The sequence below is a fragment of the Podarcis pityusensis genome (genome assembly GCF_964106645.2).
Source record: "Podarcis pityusensis genome assembly, chromosome: 9".
NCBI lineage: Eukaryota > Metazoa > Chordata > Lepidosauria > Squamata > Lacertidae > Podarcis > Podarcis pityusensis.
In genome coordinates this window covers 54,462,929-54,487,506 of record NC_138034.1, presented here as the reverse complement: position 1 = coordinate 54,487,506, position 24,578 = coordinate 54,462,929, and the positions used below count along the sequence as shown (strand labels likewise).

General features: G+C 42.1%; 2 long non-coding RNA genes across 2 annotated transcripts in view; one reads left to right on the top strand and one right to left on the bottom strand.

Moving 5' to 3' along the window:
• Nucleotides 1-8,546, top strand: part of LOC308485091 — a 35,506-nt gene extending 26,960 nt beyond the window's left edge. Inside the window, exon 3 of the long non-coding RNA XR_013990339.1 lies at nt 8,392-8,546. This is a non-coding gene — a long non-coding RNA (uncharacterized lncRNA). The remainder of the gene's footprint in view (nt 1-8,391) is intronic.
• Nucleotides 4,717-23,240, bottom strand: LOC308485088. The gene is made up of 3 exons (XR_013990336.1): nt 23,076-23,240; nt 6,758-6,865; nt 4,717-4,803 (listed from the first exon to the last, which is right to left on the bottom strand). It is a non-coding gene; the product is annotated as an uncharacterized lncRNA (long non-coding RNA).
• Nucleotides 23,241-24,578: the final 1,338 nt, after the last annotated feature.

The following is a 24,578-nucleotide window of genomic DNA, read 5'->3' as shown; positions in this document are numbered from 1 at the left end:
GAGTTCTTTATTTCTCCTATAATATTCTATTAACGTACACATCTAATTTCACCACAGTAATTTTCACAGACGTTATCCAGTTTCTCTTTTCTGTTGTTCTGGCCAGCTGGGAATGCCTTTCTGTTTCGTTCCATTATTTTACTCAGCTTTCTGTAATAATGTATGAAGGCAAAATATGCAGAGAAGACAAGCTTCTGCTGTGGTTTGAGTGGACAAAATGTCTACTCAGATGAATAAGCCATTACCATAGCTGCTGTTTTCCTAGTTTCAAGCATAGCTGCAGTTCAGAAAAGATCATTTGGGACGAAAGAAGAGAATCCTGTTGCATTGGACTACACATATATCCCCACAGTGACCAATCAAGGTGCCCATGGGAATCCAACTGGCAGGACATTAGTGTGCTAGCTCTCTTTCACTGTTGTTCCCCGGAAGCTGGTGTTTTGAGACATGCCTCCTATGATATTGGAGGCACTATGCAGCTCTCTGGATGTATAGGGTGTTAGGGAAGGGGTAGTACCTATCAAGTGCAGGTTGGCACGAAGAGGCAGAGGCAGTTGTCAGTGAAGTTAACTCTTTATTCAAGGAAACGGCATACAAATCAGCAACACTTCCCAGTCGGCCTTGACCCTATAGAGCTGTTGCCAGGACTGAAGGTCCCTGCCTTCCATCCTTTCTAAGGCTCCTGGATGTTTTCCAAGCAGTCTCAAACTATGTCTGCACACCTCTGGTCTCTGGCCAGTGTGGTATAGTGGTTAAGAGCGGTAGTCTCGTAATCTGGTGAACCGGGTTTGTGTCTCCGCTCCTCCACAAGCAGCTGCTGGGTGACCTTGGGCTGGTCACACTTCTTTGAAGTCTCTCAGCCCCACTCATCTCACAGAGTGTTTGTTGTGGGGGAGGAAGGGAAAGGAGAATGTTAGCCGCTTTGAGACTCCTTCGGGTAGTGATAAAGCAGGATATCAAATCCAAACTCCTCCTCCTCCTCCTCCTCTTCTTCTTCCTCTTCTCTCATCATTATCCTGCACGTTCTTGGAGACCAGGGGGAGCAGCAGGAGAGGGAGACTTCCAGGATTCTTCAGCAGCCTCTTGACATGACCCCCCCTCCTCTGCTTCAGCCTCAGGGTCTGAACGGCTCCCTGTCACTGGCTCTCCCTCCTCACTAAACCCTGTTGCCCTTTCAGCATCCAGCCGCTCATCCCAATCTGCTCCCTCCCAATCTGCTCGACCTGTCATCAGTCAGAACCAATTCCCTGGCTCTAAGCCTTCCTCCTCTGGGGTTTGTGGGTTCCCTGGATAGCGCTTCCCACCACTCTTCGTCGTCCAGCCAGTCCCTGACAGTACGTCTTGCGTTGACATTTCTATTCCACCTTAAGGAGCAGACGTGTGGAATTGTTGCGTGTTACATGTCTGTGTACATTCCAGCACAGCTTGCTATGAACTTCCATTTTGTTTTTCCCATTCTCTCTGAGATGATGAGAGAGAGAGAGATGACATGTTTCTTTGTCCTGATTTATGATTAATAAATCTGTAGTTGTAGTATGCTTCTACAAGCTTCACACCTATTCTGTGTGTGCAGCTTGATCTGCTGATAGTGTGCCCTGGCTTTGAAGCCCAGGTTGCTGATTTACGTTGGAGCAGAGGTGATGGTCTTCACAGCGGGACAGCTGGAAGGAGACGGCACAGCCGGGGCTAGCCAGCTGGCCTCCTGGCCCTCTACATGCCGACAGGGAACATGTTGTGCTCCGTCTGGGGTAGTTTGTCCACCTCTGGTCCCCACCTTGCACTCAGCTCTCACCTGTGGCTTCAAGAAGCCATCAGGATGTGACAGCAGACACACCCTGGGAAAGGGTTTCAACTAAACCAGGTGAGGGCATCTGATGGGTCTTAGACCCTCAGTGAGTTAGGGACTTCCCCTGCATGTGAAGACAGACTCTGGCACATTGAGCAGACAAGATGAGGCATGTCAACCTAGGAAGGTAGTACATCTTGGAGAAGGAAAACTGTGGTCCTAAAATTCTGCTGCCTTATGGGATATCTTCAGGAGAAGAAAAAGCTAAGGAGTAAACCCTACACAAAACCAGAGTGCACTCCCTAAAATTGTTGGATGGTAATCCCTGCAGCCAAGCTGATGTCAATCATATTGCACTGATTTCCGTTGGACCACATTAGCAAGGCCAAGAGGGAGCTTTTGTTTTCTTGCCAGCTCAAGACCTCCATACACATCGCCTAGGCATGCACCCTGGAGAAATCACTTCACTAACACAGCGATTTGATTCCATTGTCTCTCTGGACAGAAAGGTGCCAAGAACAATGCAGCTGTCATAGCTAGTAGCCATTGATAACCTTACCTTCTGTGAATTTAACTGATCGCCTTTGAAAGCTAATCAAGTTGGTGACCATGACTTCATCTTGTGGCATCAAATGCCATATCAGCTGTGTGAATCTCATACCAGTCAACCTTTTCCAGCTGTACAATATCGTTTTTTGAGATAGATTCAGGCAGTGCTTTTCCATATTGAGTTTTCTTGAAATAGGGTGGGAGATACCAGGACCAATTCTTATTTTCTTATATTTTCTTGGTAAATCCACAGTCCCCGTCAAGTCCCTATTCTGCTTTTTTTAAAAGAAGAAGAAGCAGCAGTGTGTGCACTCATCTTCAAAGTTACCATTAATCAGATTACATCCTCAACCTTCGTATCTAAAGGTTATGCTTCTGAGAGTGGGTGGGCAGATGAGTCTATTGAATATGTCTGTGGACTGAATTTAAACTAAACTAATATATCCAAAATCACAAAACATCATAGAAGTGTCCTGATCCAGTGGAACATATTCCATGCATTGAAAACAACTTTTCAAAAAGTATTGTTGCATGTGAAAAATGCATAGATGTTAAGATAAATATAACTTCATTTCATAGTTATTGGCCAGCTGTCAAGACTGCATCATTATCTGCTTTCAGCACTTTTAACTTTATGAAGGCAGGAATCCAATGTTTACAGGGGAGGAGCTGTCTCTTGGGGATGAAGGAGCTAATATTCTTGGCCATTTAATGCATTTCAATGCTTATGGTCACATACAAAGCACTTACCCTGAGCGATTTATGGTATGTAAAGCCAAAATAAGGGTTATCAGCTTCCTTTTAACTAACCAATTGATTGAGCAAAGCAGAAAATTACCAAAGCATCTTCATTAGTGCTTATTGAAGGGAAATAAATTGTAAGTTTCTTTGGCTACCTCTACTAACCCCTTTTGAACTTTAACTACCCGAACCAGTCCTTACACTGGAATAAAAAGACTTCTGACAAATTCTCTCCCCCACCTCCAAACAAAGTATGTTTTTACATAAGATTTTAGTAAGGCAAGAAGTTAAATAGTTTGTGAGAAAATAATTTTAGGAATAAACCCCAATTTCACTGCTTGAGTAGCTACCCACATGGGCAAATAATAATAAAAATGTACAGAGCTAAATGCATCCAGAAATATCTACCCTATGATTCCCCCTAACTAAGCCTGAACTTATCAATTTGCATTTGTCAACTCATCTTCTGGGTCCCTTTCTGGCCTTCTCTCAGCTCCTTCCTTTCTCATCTTTGCTCTCTAACAGTTTACAGTGTTCCAACTCTCTTAAAGATTTCAGTTCTTTCTTGCTTTTGCAGCTCTTCAACTCCTCAACTCTTCATATCTCTGCCTCCATAACTTCTCTTCTCTTCAACTAGCTACGCTATTCTCCAACTCAGCTATGGGCTGTGTTCAGTGCTGTGCCAGCACGGTTCCTCTGATATAGCTGGACTTCTTTCCCCCCTCCCTCTATGCACCCCAAAATCTGCTTTGCGGGATCCCCCAAACAGAAGGTTGTCCAGCTTATCTACAGAAATCTGGCTGCACACTTTTAAAAAATCTACTAATTAGTAGTCATAATTAGTGTTGGGTGTCAGGTCTCCATGCCAGAATACCTGTGTTGTTTCAGAACACACTATGGAATGTTTAGAATATTTCCTGGTACTCTCTAGCCCCATCTATTGGGAATATTTCATAGCTTTGATCTAACTTGGATGCATTCCAGGTTCCGGCTTTTAATACGTGAAAGGAAGGCTCTAGGATACATAATGTTTTTTAAAAGCCCTGCAGTGGGACTGACACTATGGTACTTTTAAAAGGTGGAATTAAAATTATGTGGACATATGAGAGGTTCTCTTGTAATATTAACCATGTAGCATTACTCTCCAAATTCTGAAATCTACAATCAGTTTCGGCTAACAATATTACATGAATTCAAAAAATCTGTGACCTTCCCCTTAATGCTTCATTAGATTTTAGGTCTTATATTTTTCCTTTTGGACGGCATGAGAGGACTGCTAACCTCACTGTGGAAATAAACCAATGTTTATTTCCACAGTTCATAGTTTTCTCTTCTATAGAACACTACTCTCTATTTCAGTGGATAAGCATAAATCTGTGTGGGCAGATTTGGAGGGTTGGATCCAAAGAATGATGAGTAGAAGGAAACTAGCCATGGGCACTATTCTGCAAATGCTTGCACAAGATCTTTCACTAGGGTTTACACATTCATTCATATAATCATTACAGGCCACCTCAATCTCAGCTGAGAAGTAGCAGCAAGAGATTCCAGGCGTCTTGGCACCTAACCAGAGTTGTGTTTCCATTGGAAAATCAAGGCACAGTGGAGACTGGTCTTTTAAAGAAATGCGGTTTATTTTACACCTTCCATGAAGCCTTCCATGCAGAGGGTGCAGAACATCACACCCCAAGTGTCTCTCTCATGGTTCCTCTCATAGCTTCAGCAATCTTGGGTCAGAAACAACAGTCAGTCATGACCTCCGGTCTCTTGGTGCAACCTCACCCAGCCAACATGCATAGAATTCTGCCTACTTCCTGCACCAGAAATCCCTGCTCCCAAAATCTGTTGTAAAAGGACACTTTCCCTGAGGTGACACCATGCCTCCCTGTTACCCTGATAATGCCCCTCTGTGCCTGACAGAACCTTCTGCCTGGTTGATGACTTCCACTGAGGGGCTAATGGCTGGCCATCGGCACCATTGTTTCTTCAATGTCTCACCATCACCGTGAGGAAGTCAGCCCTTCCTAAACTCAGGAATTTATGATTTTGCTCAAATACTGACCCTTCATTGAATGTAGAGATTATGGAAAGACCTGGCACCCAGGAACTGATCACTGCAAATCCATAACAACAAAATGGTGGTGGCCCTCTTGGCCTTTTTGTATGGCCCTTGAAACTTTCCTCAAACCATACCTCTCAATCGCCCTGCTCCACACCCTGAGTATTTTTGCCTGGTTGGGATTTCTCTTTGTACTCTGATAATGCCTCTTGCTTGCTTGGCGTAGGATAGAGAGGGTTGTGTGAGTATGTGTAAAAAATGTTTTTCTTATGCAGTGCTACAGTGCTAAGTGTAAAATGGCCCTTCTGCAGACGGAAGACACATTTTTGTGTGTGAAAAGTACATCTTTAGATCCAACTCAAAATACTTAATCAATTCTGGTCTGCAGTGAATGAACACAGAACTAGTTGTAATTATCATCATCATTATTCTACAATGAGCAGTTGATTATTGCTGGTGTCTGCTGGAGAAGAAATTAAAACATTACTGAGAAAAGCCCATGTATATAAATGCTCTTTCATGCTCTTGCAAGCATCTTTGTTGAGCCTATTATCTATTCTGGGCAGCATTTCAGAAGATCTGATGTAAACCTTCTAAAGGTATAGGCAGCCATTTATTTTTAAAAAAATAATTAAGCACAGATATTTCAACAAATTTTAGGCCAGTTTTGGGGGGAAGTGATTGGGAAGGTATCTGTTTTGCTTCCCTTCAGAGTTCTTGGACCATTCCTAAATATGGCAGAGTTGGCTTGCCTCTTTGCTTAAGAACTTCTAGCCAACCCTACACAAAACAAAATCATTGCTGCATCCAAAGAGTTCAAAGGGATGTAGTTCAGCCAAGTTGTAAGCTGCATAAAGGGCTAGAGCCCTCTTACCTACCAACAGGGTACCAATCTGGATAGGGGGGCCTCCCATGGCAGCTGTTTCCTTTTGAAAGGCATTCCACACTGTTACCTAATTATGACAATCACTATAGTGTGTGAATTGTGCCTTGGCTAGATTTCTTTGGGTTCAGTCATTCTTTCTGAGGGTGCAGAGCTACACAGGCTTCGTGAATGGAAGGGGAGGATTTGCTGGAGGAATAAGAGCTAGGTGTTCTCAGTCCCTTATAAAATCTAGTGGAATCCTAAATATTGCACACATGCAGAAATGCACGCAGAAATTGCACCCATGTATCTAAGCACTGTAACCAGAGCTCAGTGTGCAATGCTCAACAGGCAACAAGGAAAAACATGCTGAGGAGAAACGTTATAAACAGCATGGAAGAGTTCTGGGGAAGGCATAGCCTTTGGCTATGTAGCACCAGTAGGGATATGGCTTGTTCTGGCACCACTATTGCAGCAGCACATTGACAAAAATTGGGAACCAGTGGAGTGCTGGAAGACATCCACTTGGATGGAGCAGATTAGAGTTTTAAATTACTTCAGTTGATGTGGACATTCCCAGTCTTCCTATAAGGCTATTTTATTTTTTTAAGGTGCCTGTCTTCTTCATTTAATATCCAAGTGAAGAGAAAATCACATGATCCTGCTAAACACAACACACCATTGTTTTTCTAGTGATGCTTAAGAAGTTTGAACAGGCAGGCACAGCTTGATGAGCAAAGGTCCCACACACTCTTACCCACAAACATTCTTGCTTTGAAGTCAATGGCATTACTCATGGGCAAACCGTTCGCTGAAGAATGTGAACTCTTCTCATGGCAATCAGCAAGGGGGCCTTTGCTTTATCCTAAGTGAAAGGTAGGAGAGAGCAGCAATAATTATGGATCTGACAGATCACAAACATATATATATGTTTTCATTATTTGCAGATGGTGAAAGTTTTTTGAGTTGGGCACAAGTTGGTAACAAATAATGGGATCCTGGTAATTGAACAGTCCCGTGTCTATCTATTGCTTATGAACAGAGAGCATCCTCTGAACCAGGGGTTACCAACCTTTATGATCCAGTGGGCACATTTGGAATTTTGAGACAGTGCTGTGCATAGGGATGAGGGAAGAATTTGACTGAGCTCACATTTAAAGGTAAAATTTTGCAATTCACAGTTCCTAAAACAACACACAAACCGGAACACATCTAATACTTCAAAATTCACAGATCTTCAGATTTTGTAAAGCAGGTCAATGAGCATGTGCAAAAATGCATTTGCTTGGGTAAAAATGAAAAGAACATTCAAAAATGTGTTGTATCAGGGAAAGTTGCTATGCAAAAATGTATACCTTGGGGGAAATTGCATACAAACATGGATATATTAGAAGAAATTTGAACTAAAATGCTGATGAATTTTCACGAGGACTTCTTTTTTAAACAAACAAACAAACTAATGTGGAAATATGGAAAACTGAACTGAATATCCCCCCTCCCCAATTGAGAGAAACAAACATTGGAAGACTCATCCAAACCTAGCTATGGGTAGCATTCATAAAATAGCTGCTGTGGGAGATGTGGCAAGTAAGGATGGGTGTCCAATCATGGAATCCACTGAAAGGTGGACCTGTCTGAGGAAGCATATTCAATGTAGGAGATGCTCAGCCAGTGCAGACAAGACCAGAAGAGACATCACAGGAGGTACTGGCAGGCCCACCATGTTGGCCGGCACCCTGTGACACCATCTCTATTTCATACTCAGTGAAGTCTGGCCATCCTACTCTTCCTCTATGGGACTCAAGAGGAAGGCTTTTAAAACATCCCTGTTCACCCAGGGATTTGATGTCTGAAATATATTGTTCCCAGCAACCCTGAATTTATTTTAGTTGTGAGTGTATGTGGCTGTTTTTAAATATTATTGCTGTTTTTAATGGGTTGTCTCTTAAGGAAGCACAGTTCCCAGGATGCATTGGGGGAAGCCATGACAGTAAAGTGCATGGTGCATCTGGTGCAGATGTGATGACATATAAAGATGGTCCAGAGAACCTCATTGTCACTCCAAACATTCTACCTCATTCAGTTCATCTTGAATCTGCACCATCTAAAAGAACAAAAGAAGTAATTATATATAAGCTGGCCTTTCTTTTTTCCTTCCTTCCTCCTTTTCTTTTCTTTTCTTTTCTTTACAAGAAAAGCCATTAGGAGTCAAAGCTTCAAACTTTATCCAATTTACCATGTATCTGGAGGCTTAACCAAACCTATTATTGCATGAAAGAATGGAGAAAATTGAGAACAGGGGGCTTTGTAGATTGTTAACAAAACATGACCCATGTACACACAATTTACAGATTGCCAAATGCCAGTAAGAATTCTTTTTGTGTTTTTTAGTGTCTAATTAACTGTGTCAGGAGTTCAAAAACAATTAGGAATTCAAAAGGACAAGGGGAGAAAGGAAAAAGAGGGCATTGCCTAATTCCTCAGTACATAAATATTTCCATGTTATGCTGCAGGACTTCATCAAACTTAAAAGAGAACCATCAAGGTAGTTTTCACAATGTTTTAAAATCTTTCCCATTCCAAAGCTCTCTTGCTGTGTCTAATCAGCCTCTGCAAGCTTGATGTCGAAACCTGTTTCCTTCTGACATTTTAAATGGTATGCTTGATTTTCCATGCCATTACAATGCATTTGGTGTGAAACCCCTGTAGACTCATAGCAGTGAAGCCTCTGGCATCAATTGGCTGAGCTGCTGTGAGGCCACAGAATGTTCACAAATAGTACAAGTGCTCAAAAGAACAAAGCAGTCAACAACGAAATGTTGACAATTCAGCTTCCGGTAGAAAGGGAGACTTTCTGTTTGTCTCCTTCACATGGACCCTATGGACGCGCGAGCTGTGTGGGAAAGGCTAAGGACTGGAAAACTGGCTAAGAGGTGATGCCAGCAATAGAGGATCTAAATGGCAGAACCCCAGAGAAGAAGGTGCCTGAAAGAAAGGGTCATAATAAGCAGAGGGGTGAGTTAATGAGTGACAGGTAATGTGCACTAATAAGGTTACAGAAATAGGAATGACATGATCCAGCACATTCACACTAAATAGCCAGCGTTCTAAAGACTTTGCTTCATATTACATTAAGCTGAAATATCTTAACCTAAGTGAATTTTCTGAAAATCCAAACACTTTGTAAGGACAACCTGGTGTCTAGAGCTTTAGCAAGTAAAATTAAATCTAAAATGGGTCTCATACCTAGAATTCACTTGCTGGGTTATGAGTTTCCAGCCACAATTCTAAACATACATTTACAAGAGATACATTCAAGCAAACATGTATATCCCTGCACTGTTAAAATGTCTTCACTCAATTGCATTGGAAGGAAAACAGCACTGGCAAACTCTTTTGCTTAGCACTGGATAATGTGATATTGGGAGACAGTGAGTTGTCTGCTGCCTGTCGGATGCATATGTGATAGCTCATGGATCACCCAGCACCATAAACCTGCAGAAGATGTACCAACGGTACCTCACTATAAGGCAGCAGCCTATGTCCTTCAGAGGAATGCCTCTGCTGTGAAAACTCTGTGCCATGTTCCAGTCTGTAACATCTCAGACACTGCAGGATGGAGGATGTCTCATGAGGTAACAGTCTCTTCTGCTTATAGTCCATCACATTTGTTCCAGCTCTAATTCATAGCTCCATGGGATTATTTGCCAAGTGGGATTGTGTGCAGTATTGTGAAAAATTAAGATTGTGGCGGGCCTAAAATTTCACCTAAAAATGCTGTAAGAAAAAAATATATCGGAAGCAGCAAGGGTTTCGTTTTTTGCTGCTTTTGTTTTTCCAAATGAAGAAGACAGAGCAGTTCAAACAGCTGCTGTTAAGCTATTCCATTTCCTTTCCGTATACATTTCTGCAAAATCACAAATCATCTCTGCTGGGAGGATTTAAATTGCCACTTAATGTCTTTATTGAAGCTGGATAATATGGTATCTTGCCTTTCTTTGCCTTTCTTTGGCAGCCGTGCAGTACCCAACATGACATCAGATTAAAGAACTGGAAGTGGCTCGCAGAGCATTGCTTCCGCTCTGGATAAAATCACTCTTTCTGCAATAATCATCAATGACTCCATCTACATCCCATTTTGGATTACAAAGGGGTCCTGCTTTTACTAATGACTAAGCCCAAATACCCAGTGGCCACGATAGGATCACACCTGGGCCAAAGGTTCAACATTTACATTTTGTTAGGAAGTATAGATCATTTTTCATGAAATGGTTTTTTTAGACCCTGTTTGCATCAACATATGAAAAATTAGAACCCTGTGATCAGGATGCCATGCAGTGGGTGTGCAGCTTCAATTATGGAATAGATTTGATGTAAAATGTCAGATGTGTTAATTCCAGATTTGGCTCATGGGCTTCAGGATACAATCTAAATTGATGGCTTATGCACAGCTTTATTAATGGGGAAAAATCATCTGTGAGGTTTTGGGGGAATTTCATCCTCGACTGCTGAGACCAGCTAAAGTGAGTTGTGTGACTAAGTGAAAATTAGACAAGTGAAATGTGTGGGGGAAATCAACAAAAGTGCCTCCCCAATGCCACAAAATATTACAGTGTTTTACAATATTCCTATCTAGGATGCTCAGAGAACTTGTTCTTTTCTGATTCCAATACTAAATTACCTTATCTGTACCTCCCTTGTGAACAGATGAGAATGTAGTTCGGATTTTGCACATCTACCAAATATCTGCCATGTTTATCATTTTTGGGAGGGAAGAAAGAAGGGGAAAATGGATTTGTGATTGATAGGCCCTTCTTGAAGAGGCTTTTCAAGGAAGAGGAAGTGGAGGATGAATCCAGCTTTCAAGGGTTGGTTATACAAGTTTCTCTGAGACATGTAGTTAGATTCTAAGAACCTGGTTAGAAGAACATGATTCTGAAATTCCATAAGACCCAAGATACATAATTCTTCAATATTCCTCTATTTAGTTTTCCGCAAAAATGTGGTGACTGATTAGGCCTACAACTCAATGAAGTAAATAAAAGACAATGAGTTCTATACAATATTATTAAGCCTCATGCCAGGACTTATTAGAGTCAATTAAATTTGCCTCCTTTAATGTATTCTGACTACCTTTGGACAAGCCAGAGCATTTGATGAAAGTATAATTACAGCCTTTGATAACTGTAGTTGACGTTTCAATACTTTCTGGAAGTTGTCCAGTTCCTTGCTCAGCCAAATAGAGAACTCTTGCCACTGATAACTTTCCAACAAATGAGAAAAGGATAGGCTTGACTTCATTATAAGTTGCTTGAGAAGTTTCTCTCATGAAACAGGATGTTATGTTTTCTTTCAAGAAAACAGGTATGGGTCATATGACCCATATGACTAAAGGACCAAACATCTTAGGCTTAATCCACTCCAGTCAAGTCACATTCTATAGACCGATACAAAGCAGTGACTCTGCCTAACACTGGCAGTTTGTTTGTTGACTAAGCATATGTTAGACCAGTGAACTATCTAAACAACTAGCAACTACCTAATAAAAACTTTGGCCATTAGAAAAATAAATAAAGCTAGACTATGCATGTTCCTCTGATAACAAGCAAGAAATATCAGTTAAAGGCCTGTGCATATGCAATGTAGAAGGATGTGAGAAAAATTGCCATCTCTGTCCATTATTCAGTGCACACTCAAACACATAGCATGGAACACCATTAAGTTGGACAATGCCACTGATACAATACAGGCAAGCCACTGGAATTTGATGACACTTGGTCATACTTGGTCATATGCAAGTATGTTGAAAGCACTGATTGAAATCTTAGCCCTGTAAAAACCAGCCTGAGTTGAAAGAATGTGCATTCCTGCAGATATTGAGAACTATTTTGATCTTGTTTCAATAAAGCACACCAAGAACAACCCAATAATTCCTCCCTCCCCAACACATTTTAAAAGGGCATTGGATGTCAATCTGTCCAAGGCCTGATTGAAGAGGAACGTATTTGCCTGGTGCCTATAGGTGTATCATGAAGGTGCCAGGTGAACCTCCCTGGGGAGAACATTCCAGACAGGAAGTCACTGCAGAGAAGGCCTGTTCTCATGTTGCCACCCTCCGGATCTATCGTGGAGGAGGCACATGAAGAAGGGCCTCAGAAGCTGATCTCAGGGTCCAGGTAGGTTCATGTGGCGAGAGGTGGCCCTTGAGGTTTGCCTTATATCTTTGGTCCTTTTAGCTTAGTCTTCTCTATGCTTACTGACAGTGGCTTCCCAGAGATTTAAGCAGAGAGTCTTTCCCAGTCCTATCTGGAGATGCTGGGGTTTGTACCTGTCTTGGATCCTTTTCATGTTAAGTATGTGCATTGCGTGTTCAGACCCAGAAACCTCCCCCTTAAATAAATTCACACATGTCTCAAATTTTAGTTTTGGTTTTTGGCAGAATTTAGGCCACAACTTTAGAGGGATGTGGGTGGCGCTGTGGGTAAAACCTCAGTGCCTAGGACCTGCCAATCGTATGGTCAGCAGTTCGAATCCCCGCGGCGGGGTGAGCTCCCGTCTTTCGGTCCCAGCTCCTGCCCACCTAGCAGTTCAAAAGCACCCCTAAGTGCAAGTAGATAAATAGGTACCGTTTTTTGGTGGGAAGGTAAACGACGTTCCGTGTGCTGCGCTGGCTCACCAGAGCAGCTTCGTCATGCTGGCCACGTGACCCGGAAGTGTCTCCAGACAGCGCTGGCCCCCGGCCTCTTAAGTGAGATGGGCGCACAACCCTAGAGTCGGACACGACTGGCCCGTAAGGGCAGGGGTACCTTTACCTTTACCTTTAGGCCACAACTTTATTGATTACAGAAAGTGACTGGTTGCATAGGCTCTGGTTCGACTAGCTCCCTGCCATCCATGTAGCGCTGACCAGCATAGGTAAGCCTAGGGTAAACACCGGGATAAGTGGAAAGCCGGGCACGGGCTAACTCTGCCACCCAACTGTCCCCCTGGACTCAGGCACGGGCACAACCCTCTCACAGGGGTTGACCAAACCATCGAGTCCCTGGATTCCTTTAACGGAATACCCTTCACTTAGGGATGGCGAGAGCGTTCTCCCATCCCTATCACCTGAACCAGAGCCTATCCGCAACCTTACAAGGCGAAACCCAAATGGCAACAGCCAATCAGCCAAGTGGGGAAAATTCCTGCTGTGCCCCTGTCCCAATGACAGATGACACATGACGGCATAGCAAGGTCAAGTGCAAAGCCCTAAAAGTAGAGAGAAGTGGGCGGATGCACGTGCCGAATGCACGTGCCGAAAGAGGAAGCTCTGGGTCACGTGCATGGGCATAAATAGGTCCCTCGAACTGTTTAGACTGCATCCCATTGGCCAGATTGTACCCAGCTTCGAGGAACCTACCAACCAGGTGTTGTGGATGACCAATTGTACCCACCCACAACACAGGGTATCAGTTCTCCAGGTCTCACCGCAATACATGCCCTCTTTAAGGGAGGACCCAATCTACCATATTGCTACAGAGCTTCCCAGTGAACCATTCCTTCTTCAGGTGGGTGGAAAGGGAATGATGATTGTGTCTTGTTTGCATGCTTGGGACCTGAGCACTGAATGTGCACATCTGGCTTAGTGTACCTCCCTCTGTCCTCCCTATTTGTGGCATACTATAAATCAAGTTAATGTGGGTTCACTCTTCTTCAGTACAGGAGTTTAGGCCAGATTATCCTCAGGTCCTTTTTCAGACCTAGAATGCTATGATTTAAATGGTCCTTTCCCCCCATCCCACACCTTTTGATGGACACAGATATTAAGAGTTTGACAAAGCACTTTGAAATGAAATGAAAATCTCCTGTGGCACATATGCAATCCCCTTCAGCAGACCTTCCTTGGCTGCAGCTGCAATCATATGCTTAACCTCAGGGGTTGAAAGGTTCGGCAGCACTGGAGAAAGTTCACCTCTATCCACACAGGGGATTTCAAAGACATTTCTTGGCAGCCTGCCACCCCCAGGTGACCAACACTGAAACGTAGCAGATCTGTGTGCTTATGCAAATATTCCCAGCTTTGCTATTGGTATATATTTCTGGACTGAACTTAACTTACTCTATTTAAGCCTTTTCTGATTTCACATAACTCATGGAATGTGGAACTTTTCTTCATTCAAATAAGAATACAGAAACACAGAAGATGTTTTCCCATTTGCTGCTGCTAGAAATTGGACTTCTCCTATGTACTCATTTATCTTCTTGAGAAATACTTCAAAACATACAACACCCTGTTTGAACTATTTCATTTAGCTGTTTAAAATTAAATTTATATCCCATTGTTCCTCGGCACCAAACAAATCCACTTTTTTCTAAAATAGTTTAAAAATTACTGCTGCAGTTAAAAACAGCTTCAGTTAAAAACTTTGTTTCATCCGGTGATCTTGGGGCTGCCAGGAGCCCTTGAACTGTGGTAAAGCTTCTTGCTTGCTCGAATAAAGGATAAAGAAGAGTGTGCAAGTCTGTAGTGCCAGCCTACTGTGCAAAGGTAAAAATTCATATATGTTGTTTGCCTCTGGCCTTGCCCACCTCTAGCATGTGTCCCCCAAAAAGGTTACACAGAAGGAAATGTGTCTCTCAGGGCTAAGAAAGGGACTGCAGTTTGTTAAGTGTGCTGAGAGATGTTATGAGAACCTTATTGCTTTCCCAGAGCTAAAATCCCCAGAATTATTTAACAACCAGTCCCTCTTCCCAGAGAACTCTGGGAATTGTAGCTCTGTAATGAGGACAGAGGTCGCCTAACAATTCTCAGCACCCTTCACAAATGCGGGTGGTGCTGTGGTCTAAACCACAGAGCCTAGGGCTTGCTGATCAGAAGGTTGGCGGTTCGAATCCCCATGACGGGGTGAGCTCCTGTTGCTTGGTCCCTGCTCCTGCCAACCTAGCAGTTCGAAAGCACATCAAAGTGAAGTAGATAAATAGGTACCGCTCCGGCGGGAAGGTAAATGGAGTTTCCATGCGCTGCTCTGGTTCGCCAGAAGTGGCTTAGTCATGCTGGCCACATGACCCGGAAGCTGTCTGCAGACAAACGCCGGCTCCCTCGGCCAGTAAAGCGAGATGATGGCCGCAACCCCAGAGTTGTCTGTGACTGGACCTAACAGTCAGGGGTCCCTTTACCCTTTACCTAATGGGGGCAGGGGTCTCCTAACAACTTTCTGACCCTTCACAAACTACAGTTCCCAAGATCCTTTAGTGGAAGCCATGACTGCACAAAGTAGTATGATACTGCTTTAATGTATAGTACAGATGGGACCAGAGCCTACACTGGTTACTGATCATTTTCTTTGGACTCAGTCTGTCTTTGTCAGGCTAAGCAAAACAAAAAGAGAGAGGCTGGGATGACCTCACAGAAATTGGAGTTGTTAACCTTAAATTAAGTGCTAATGTACAGGGATCCCTTATTGTATTTCTTGATTGCTGACATGAGCGAGCTGCAGAGAGCGACAGCAGACCCCGTCCCCTGAGCAAGGACAATGCCCATCTTACTCACAACTTGGCAAGAAAAAGGGATGTTTAAATGGTTGAAAGGAGTGCAATATGTTTCCTTCGGTTTCATTTACAGTTGGCTGCGTGCGGTCTTAGGACTGCATGCCGCAGTTATGTGGTCAGTGATACTCTGCGTTTCCACCGCAACAGACCCCATGAATCTATCCAGGTACTCTGTCTCTGACGTGGAGGGTGAGTCTGCTCAGCCTTGCTCTGTTTGCTTTCTGCAGCATTTCAGACATGAAATGCCCTTGCTGTCAGTAAGAGATCAAGCTCGTTACACACAGTCCTTGCAGTGATTCTCCCTCTTTGTTGCTGGAGAATTATTTACATAAAAAAATTATGTTTCACATGGGCTATAGCTTTGGGACATTGGAAAAATCTTTCAGTATCACTTGGAACATGAAACCAAACCATCTGTTATGAAGCTTCAGATCATTCAGCCTAATGAATTATCTATGGAGTCTAACCATCCCCAGTTAATTAAAATGATCACTTTTAACTAAAAATCCATTCTCCCCTTCCTAGCCATGAATGAGTGAATGAATGAACGAATCTTTAATTGCATCAGCTACCAGCCACAGCAATAAAACAAAATGCAGTATACAGGAGGATAAAGGTAAAAAGTTAATTATATAAAATACATTTTGGGGGTTTGGATCAATAGTCAAAAAATGGATCTAATTCTATTTGCCCCGGTTAAAAACCTTGCAACTTTTGCTGTCACCTGTTCATCTTGATCTGCCAAGAAAAAGGACACTGTTAACAGTGGTTGGGAGACCCAGAATGGACAGTAAATGATAAATGGTTAAATGATAACCATTTAAATTAGTCTATTTGCAACCATTTGTGACCACAGTTTAGAATAAACTGTTGGCTACATTAGACACCCAGCACTGTTAATCAATAGATGTTTCCGTTGCTCCTGTGAATTTATACGCAGGGATAAATTTGCATATGCCTCTGGTTCCCAAACTTTGCCTCCCCCCCCCCAAAAAAAAATGACTTGAAAGTTTTTCTGGGTATTAGTGGACCATTTAAATATATTTTTTTTATAAAAAAAATCTGGCTCTTGTAACAATTGTAATGCCCTGTGCTAGATGCTGTATGATTTTCAGCTGAATTTTTTATTGCTTCTGTTATTGCTTCTGTTGTATTTTATTGTATTACAATTTGAATTCCATAAAATTCAGATTGAAAGTGTTCTTCACAAACACACCGCTTATGGACCACGGGTGGTCTGCAGACCACAGTGCTGGACACACACACACACACACACACACACACCGGCATATGTTATATTATTTATATGTTTGTGCTCTTTCTGTGAATTTACACAGAGGGATAAAATAAATAGCATAGCAGAAAATATAATTAGTCAAGCAATCAATCATTCTTAAGCTTCATTATGAATTTTCCACTTCATATATTTATGGAAACCATCATCTGTTTCTTTGAATGTGTTCATCATTCATGTTTATTAGCCAAATAGCCAGTGAAGCTGAGTTTCAGAATGTTTTTGCGTGTGCGAAATGTTTACTTCAAACCATTTGCTCCTTGTTACTTGTGTTTTGTCCAACACTATTGTTCCTGGTCCTTTGGAGGGTGATTGGCATATTTTAAACAGAAGACTAATGAATAGGAAATACTTCTTGAATTAATGTTTAGGCAAATAGTTTCGATAATATTCCTGAACCATAAGGAGTAGATGTTTCATGCATAGCTAGAAAGTTTTCTAAATACTTACTAAGGCCACAGCCCTGTGTCTAATTACACATTGTTATTTCAATGGACTAAATAATGGACAACAGAACTTCAGCCTAAGAACTGAGATGCCACCAGAGTCCAAAATGAAGCAGAATGCAACAATATGTTTGTGGTTCTCTTCATGGTGACCTTCTCCAGAAAAGACCCAGGGCATTTCCAGAAACCAGTATGTTTCACCTTGATACTGGAGATCCAGGCCCTGCTGACTTCAGTATTATTAATTCATTAAATTTGTATACATACTGCCCTGCATCCCAGGATGGTTCACAATAGGGCTGGTAGATATATCGTCCAAAACCGTTTCGTGATAGCAGTTTCATCATTTTTGACTCAGCAATATATCACAAATCATGATGTATTTTTTGTGTGCTATGCAAAAAAAAATATCATGATGTGGGGAAAACCGTGAAATCAGCCAATGCCTCTACACAGCTCCATCCTTATTTCAGACATTGTGCTATACCAGCATATTACAATGTTTAGCTGGTTATGTATCACAATGTTGAAAACCAGATGCCGCCCAGCCCTAGTTCACAACAGACCAAAAAAAACCCATCATGCCCTGGTGCTGGCTGGAGGTCAGTCTTGCTTATATACTCAGGACTAAGTTGATATGCATAGTTATAATCCAGGAAGGAATTTTACAAGGTTGCATTAGCTAGCGGCTTTGGGATGTTTCCAGCTTTATCTGTAGAATGATATAGGCTGCTTTTGTGTTTGCGGTTCATACATCCATGCATTTATTTTGTTTAATTATTTCATTAAATTTATATACCATGTGATTGTAAAAAATAATTTAAAAAACCCCAGGGTGGTTTACAAAAAGATAAAACCAAGGAAATCAAGGGGGGAAATATAATACTTTAAAATATACATTTGCACACCTAGATAGCTTAAGCACCTGAGGTATTTCCATAAAGTTCCTCTAGCCCACAAACTCCACAGGCAGGTAGACCGAAATTCTTTCTGTGTTGACAACCATACTTGTCTTGAGTTCTAGGAAGATGTGCTGGCCCCCATACTGGGCAGCATATATGGAAGTGTTTGTTTCTGTAATAGTAATTTATTATTTGTACCCCGCCCATCTGGCTGGGTTTCCCCAGCCACTCTGGGTGGCTTCAAACAAAGATTTAAAATACATTAAAATGTCACACATTAAAAACTTCCCTGAACAGGGCTGCCTTCAGATGTCGTCTAAATGTCAGGTAGTTGTTTTTCTCTTTGACATCTGGTGGGAGGGCATTCCACAGGGCAGACTCCACTGCTGAGAAGGCCCTCTGCCTGGTTCCCTGTAGCTTAGCTTCTTGCAGTGAGGGAACCACCAGAAGGCCCTCGGTGCTGGACCTCAGTGTCCGGGTAGAACAATGGGGGTGGAGACGCTCCTTCAGGTATACTGGGCTGAGGCCGTTTAGGGCTTTAAAGGTCAACACCAACACTTTGAATTGTGTGTGGTCAAGAGGGGACCCGCAGCAATCTCTGAATGTGCATATACATTTTACTTTTTTGAATAGCTCAGTTGGTAGCACACAAGACTCTTCATCTTAAGATTGTGGGTTTGAGCCCCATGTTGGGCAAAAAGATCCCTGCATTGCAGGAATTGGTCCCATCCAACTCATCAATTCTATGACTCTGCAAAATGTGTATAGTCCAAAAAAGTCTCTGGAAAGAAACTGAACATTGGGCAGAAGAGAGATGTCAAGTAGAGACCTAGAAAATCCTGTTGGCCCTATATATATATATATTTTGGGGAAAACTCAAGCCTTTTGAGTTTTTATTTCAAAGTTCCATATGGCGAATGCACACAATCCTTATTATCAGTTCTTAAATGAATCTTACCCATAGGGATTAAGTATAACTGGTATAATTTTGCTTATTTTGCTTTATAATTTCAGATACCATAGGTTTTACTGTGTGGGTAATTGCCTAGGAAGAATTACTTATGGAGAAGTCTGATAGATTTTGGCCAGACAACTATGAAGGTGGGCACATCTCCTTCAATTAGCTATTCCAAAGTGAACCGGTGTGGTATAACAGGTGGAGTGTTAGATTTTTGCTGGGGAGACTTGGGTTCATATCCACACTGAGCCATGAAGCCCACTGGGTGACCATGGGGAAAATACTTATCTCTTAGCCTACGCTATCTCACAAGGTTGCTGAAAACAAAATAAGCTCCACATAAGCCACCCTGAGCTCCTTCAAGCAAGGGTAGGTTAACAATGGGATAAATAAAGGAGAGGATGTCCTCTTGTCCCTCAACTTCTCTTTAAGCTCTCATGACTTTAACAATTTCGTATACTCCAAATACTGCAAGCTTTCTCTCTCTCTCATAATCCAGAATAATTACTGGTTTCAGTAAGAGGATGGCTTGATTAAGTGCATTTTGAGACATGTTTATTCCTTCTGCTCCTTTTCATGTTTTATACATTATGGATGCTTGTGGTATTGTTTCCCTGTGATGTTCTGTTGAAAGAATACTGTGGAATCTAGCTGTGTGCCATCAATTTCATTTTCTCCCCAGACAGGCATGGTGTCTGACAAACAATTCTGGTTTGGGTGAGATGAATCTTAGTGTGTCTTGGATTTCTCCTGCTGCATGCACAGGTGGCCGACACATTTGATGAAAAGTGTCCAGCCACAAGGCTGGGTTCAATTAAGAACCTCAGAAAGCCATGGGGTCTCACGCTGTAGATCAAGTCACCTACCAGAGTGCTCGCCAAGCTGAGTGCTGATATGTGCTAACCACAATACCAAAGGTAATCCTTGACAACCACAGTGGTTATTATACCTTGTTCACGTTTGTGGGCATGGAGCAGAGTTAGACTCCCTCTATGCGGCCTGTTGAAATCAAGGCCCTCTGTGGAGTCCTTTGTGTTTTCTTAGGGTTGCAAGAATTTACCACCCAAAGAGATGAAGGAAGATATTCCTGGACTCTTCAGTTTGAGGAACAATGCAGAGATGTGTGGCTTCATGGCAAAACAAAACAAAAAACAAAACCCAATTAAAAGATGTGGCTTAGGAAACTATGGTTGCAACCCTAAATACACTTATCTGGGAGTAAGGTAAGGTAAAGGAGACCTGGACGGTTAAGTCCAATCAAAGGCGACTATGGGGTTGCGGCGCTCATCTCGCTTTCAGGCCGAGGGAGCTGGCGTTTGTCCACAGACAGCTTTCCAGCCAGCATGACTAAACTGCTTCTGGCACAACGGAACACCATGACGGAAGCCAGACCGCACGGAAACGCCGTTTACCTTCCCACCACAGTGGGAATAAGTAAGACCCTTTGAACACAGTGGGATTTACTTCTGAGCAGGCGTTCACCGTATTGCACTGTCATATGGCTATTTAATATTTTCCAGTAGAGGAAACCACAGAAACAAAGGCAAAAAAAAATGACCCCTGTTTCCTCCAATGCAATTTCCAAAACCAGGGTAATTATATTTTCTGAGTCATTTGCCTTTATTGTTCCTTAAAAACTCATCACCTCATCCGGCCTAGAACCACCACTTTTCTGCCGCCCAGAAAAGAACAAGGAATTAAGTTATGTCTGTGGATTTGCAGCCATGTTGGAGGGCCTCTTATTACAGCTGGAAGCCTATTGTCATTGTGTGGATTCATCACAGCTGTTTGTGGTGCAGAACAACCCTCCATTCAAATTTCATCCTTGAATGCTTGCCCCTTGCAAATCCAACGCACTATGATGTGTAGCTACATGCTCCCTAAACCTTTTTTTCCATGCTTTATTTGACTGTGAGCCTGCGGGCAGGGACCTGTCTGCTTTATTCATCTATACTATTTAATTAGTAGATGCTTGAGGTGCTATTAATATATGGTGAAAAGCTCCTAGATACCCCTTTGTGAATGTTACAACGAATACATTTTTCCTAGGTTCACCTATGGATGAGGGTGAAATTTTGTTTGGTCCACATTTTTATGTGAATCTGCCTATTTCACACCTCCCAAAATGATATGTTAATGAAAACACCATTTATTTTGAAATTCGCCCTTCTATGAATTTTCTGATGCAGTTCTCCAACCATATAATGTATACAAAATGCATGCGTTATCAGAAAAGGAGCACAAAAATGCATATGATATCAGTGAAACTAACATCAGAATTGTTTTACATTTGGGGAAATTGCTTGCAGAAATTGCTTGCAGTTTTTGAACATTTTTGGGGGGAAGCTGAAAATCCGATGAGGTTTCCACTATTGTTTCCAGAGCGCCTGCGCAATCGGAAGCCATGCCTTGGTTTCTGAATGTTTCGGAAGTCGAAAGGACTTCCGGAACGCATTCTGTTCGAAAACCAAGGTACGACTGTATTGGCTTCTTACTTTTTATCCTTTTTAGTTTATTATATTCTTAGTATTTAAGGTTTTCAATGTCCTACTCAAAAAAGAGCTACTGAAATTATTACACACAGTAACTTATGTTTGCTAATGTGAAATTATATATATATATATATATATATATATATATATATATATATATATATATCATTAGCAGTACAGCTCTATGAGTGTTTCCTCATATCATCCCTGACCATTGACCATGCTGGTTGGGGCTAATAGAAGCTGGAGTCATCTGGAGGACCACTGGTTAGCCACTCTGATCTTGAGTTTCTACATAAAAATACGTCTAGAGTTAAAAACAAGCTGAATAACCTATTTTAATTTATTTATTATATTTATACCTCCACTCCATACCATAGAACTCACAGGCTCCCAAAGCCATGAACAGCATATTAACAGAAAAGAAACAATATAAGTACAATAAATAAATCAAAACAATATAAAACAATGCAATCATCAGATACCCACAAATAATATTTGCGAGCTGTATTCATGCAATTACCACCCACCCACACCTCCCTGCCATTTCACCTGCCTCTTAGAGGCCATATTAACTCAAAACTCCCTCACCGCAGGCTGCTCCAAACTCTCACCTAGGAGCAAGCCCATCTACAACCACATGGGGCCGTGCCCTTGCCCTCATCACATTCTGAAGAGGCAGCTCAAAGGTCAGACACTCCTTTAGTGTCGTCACACTGAGGCTAGATGCTGCACTTCTTTCTCAACTTGTATCACCTCAAGCCCAATACTCTTCAGCAAACACCACAGAAACAACCAGCTGAGAGTCACTGAGGGATAATATATCAAATGATGTATGTCAACAACATGTGAATCAGCCTTATAGCCCAGTCCTTGATCCAGAATTATGTTTGCAGACCTACGCTATACTGCCACGTGTACCGGAATCTTTGGAAGTGGCTGAGTGCTATCATTTGACAAGCAGAGAGGGAGAGGGGACAGGGAGGTTGGTGCAATGCAAACACTCTAGCAGGCACTCCAGATTGACTTCACCAGTGCATTTGCACTGCACCAACCTCTTTGCCACCTCGCTCTTCTCCCTCCTGAGAAGCTAGCCCCACTCAGCTAGCCACTTCTGATGGTGCACATGCTAAAGACCCAGAAATGCTTTTCCTCAGCAAAGCTCATGCATCGTGTGTCTTCAGGTCATAGCCCTTGGGCCAGCAGTCAAGATGGAAGTATCTTGAGATACTTTATAAAGACTTTTAAAGCCTTTGTCATCCCATTTTAGTGACCCAACCAACTCTATGATACAGATATTTTGGACAAATATTTGCTCAGCATAGTCTGAGGACAATGCAGCAGCAAAAGTACCCCCACTCCCCAAAAGAAACACCTATCCTCATAGGGAAAAAACCCACACCCTTGGCATTCCTTTAAATGCGTTTAGAAAAAGAGAAAAGAAAATGAACTCACACTTTGACTGGGTTTAGGCAAACTTTCTGTTTAAAGGCCCCAGACTGCATGTCCATTATATGCATCCAACTCTTTATTATGTTCTGCTGCTGTAACAGGAAAAACACAACACAACATGTCAAGAGAAGCTAAGCCTTTCTCCCTCCGTGTAAACACTTTCACACTATCCTGTTACATTTCTACGAGAATGTTATTACACGAATATCAATTATTTCCTTTTTGTTTCCTAAGGTAAACACACAGCTGCCTTAGCAATTTTAAGCGCTCTTGGGAGTTATTGTGATGAGTCCTCCTGGAAAAAAGAAAAGCAGAAGACCAGCATCTCAGCTGTTGGAAATTTGCATCCTTAATACTGATGTCAACAGAACAAACCTGATATACACCAGCTAAGGTCCTGGACCAAGTTTCTTAACATGTAATGAACTTGTTTAATTTGTAGAGCCATTTTTAGAAAACTATCTCAGATGGCCTTACGACTTGCATTTCTACAATTTTCAAACAAAGGGCTGTTGTAGAACGCCTTCCCAAGTGAATATTCTTGCATCAGTTTTTCAAAAGGTAGGCAGAAAACACCTGAGGATGTGCATCTTTGTAATGCTGGTTCACTATAAAGCTTGCTCATTAGGAGTCCACATGAAGCATTCATGTAGTGAAAAGCTTCTAGTGACTGTATGAACTAATATGGCCTGCACTCCCTGGGGGGGGGGGGGAGCCCATTCCAGCCTGCTTCCTTGTTCTGGGCTGCTACTTCTTGAAGCCAGACATTTCTAAAGAGCGCAGAGCTTATGGGCCAACAAGCAGACAGTACTGAAAAAGAGCTAGAAAGGTGCTGCTTGTGTGTGACCATAACCACTTATCAGAACTAAGAGCTATTACAGTCACTCAGAGGCTTCTAGCCACATGGAAGATGTAACTATTTAGGGCTCCTGTGTCAGTTGGGTTTTAGAATTATGCCTGAAACTCGTGTTTCAGAAAGCTTCTAAGACTTTCTTTTTGAATCCATATATCTCAAATTTGTCAATGACTTTTATGGCATATGCATCCTGAGCTACTTCCCCACAAGTATTTGTAAAACGCAGTCGGGGAAATATAATGGCAGATGCAGCCCTGATTCCAATGGGATTTCTCCAGAAAAAGTGATTTGAAGACAGTGGTCCAAGATCCATCATTTGTAATGCAACTTCCTTGCTACCAAGTACAGACAAAAATGTTAATGATTTGTGCAGAAAATGTCAAACTGGTGTGATAGATAGCTGGGACGCCTAGTGTTCTATCTTCAGCAACTTTGACAATGGAGGAAAAGAAAGTTACTGTGTATAGTTTTCAGGTGTGAAATTTTATTTAGCTATTTTACAAAGTTCTCTGACACCTCCTGAGATTCAGAAGCTTGACATCTGTTTTGGTTCCTCGATGGAGTGTTGATTTAGCAGACTAACAAAAGATTAAAAAGGGGAGGGCGAACACATTCTGAAGAATACGTTGGTTACTGGAATTGTAGACACA